We start from the raw sequence: 1,917 nt of genomic DNA on the forward strand, positions 1-1,917 counted from the left end.
TTAGTCCTCAAACTGACGCCTTTGCTGTTCAATACTTTAAAGAGGTCTTGTGCAGCAGATTTGCCCAATGCAATACATTGTTTGATTTCCTGACTGCTGGTTCCATGAGTATTGATGGTTGATCCAAAATGAAGTAATTGACAACTTTAATCTTTTATCCATTTATATGGATGTTATTTAGTTGTCCCGTGATGAGATTTTTTTTTTTTTTTCTTTACATTGAGGTGCAACCAATACTGAACGCTGTGGTCTTTGATGGTCATCAATAAGTATTTTAAGTCATCTTGGCTTTCACCTTAATTTAGACAACATCTGGAGAACAGATTTGAAGCATTAAATACTAAAGACCGAAGATCAGAAGAGTTGTGGAATGATATCAAGATCATTATACATGAAGAAAGGTAAAGCTCATTGAGAAGACAAGAGAGAAGGAAAACACCAAAATGGATATCAGAAGATGCTCTGAAACTTCCTCTCTTGCATAGAGATTCTAAAGTAAATAGAAGTGAGTAGATACAAGAACTGAATAGAAAATTTCAAAAGTCAGCTTGAAAATACAAGCATTAAAACAAAACATGCAAAGAACAAGGGTTAGAAAAACTAAAGGGAAGAACATGCTCAGAACTTCTCAGAGAGGTCACCCAATAGAATGTGGAAATCATTGGACAGCTGCAATAGTATATTGACAGTATTCTGCCAGAGTTTCAGGCTGGATTTAGAAGACGTCCTGGAACAAGTAACATCATTGCTGATGTCAGGTGGATCTTGACTGGAAGCAGATAGTATCAGATAGATATTTCCATATGTTTTATTGGCTATGCAAAGGCTTTTGATTGTGTGGGTCATGCAAGCTGTGGAAAACATTGTGGAGAATGATTGTCCCAGAACACTTAATTTTGCTCATGAGGAATCAGTATGCTGACCAAGAGGCAGTTGTTCAAACAGAACAAGGGAATACTGAGTGATTTAAAATTAGCAATGGTGTTGGCTAGGGTTATATTCTTTTATCACACTAATTTAATCTGTATGTTTAGCACATAATCCGAGAAACTGGATTATAGGAAGAATATGGCATCAGTCTTGTAGGAAGACTCATTAACAACCTGCAATATGCAGATGATACAATCTTGCTTGCTGAAAGTGGAGAGGACATAACATACTTGCTGATGTTACTTCAGAATGGTTGTACCTCAAAGTAAAACAAACAAAAATCTTCACCACTGGACCAATAAATAACGTTATGATAAATGGAAAAAAGATTGAAGCTGTAAAAGACTTCATTTTGCTTGGATCAACCATAAAACTCACGAAAATAGCAGTCAATAAATTTAATCATATATTGCTTTAGGTAAATCTGCTGCACACAACCTATTTAATGTGTTCAAGAGCAAAGATGTCAGTTTGAGGACTAAGGTACACCTGACTCAAGCCATGGTATTTTCAATAACCTCACATGCATGTGAAAGTTAGACAATGAATCAAGAAGACCTTATAACAACTATGCATTTGAGTTATGGTGCTGTAAGACAATTATTAAAGGTAACATGGACTGACAAAAGAGCAAACAAATCTGAGTCGGAAGAAGTAAAGCTAGAATGCTCATTATAATCCAGAATGACCAAACTTCATCTCTCATACTTCAAACATATCAGGAGAAACCAATCCCTGGAAATGGACATTATGCTTGGTAAAGTGGAGGGTCATAGAAAATGATGAAGACCCTCAATGAGATGGATTGGCACAGTGGCAATCGTAATGGACTCAAGCGTCACAGTGATTGTGAGGTTGGTACTGGACCAAGCAAAGTTTCTTCCTGTTTTTTTTTTTTTTTTAATATGGTGGTTATGGTACCAACTTGCAAGTACCTAGTAATAATTGTTGTTGTTAAGTGCCGTCGAGTCGGTTCCGACCCATAGC

The sequence above is a fragment of the Chrysochloris asiatica genome, unplaced genomic scaffold (assembly GCF_000296735.1).
Source record: "Chrysochloris asiatica unplaced genomic scaffold, ChrAsi1.0 scaffold00240, whole genome shotgun sequence".
NCBI lineage: Eukaryota > Metazoa > Chordata > Mammalia > Afrosoricida > Chrysochloridae > Chrysochloris > Chrysochloris asiatica.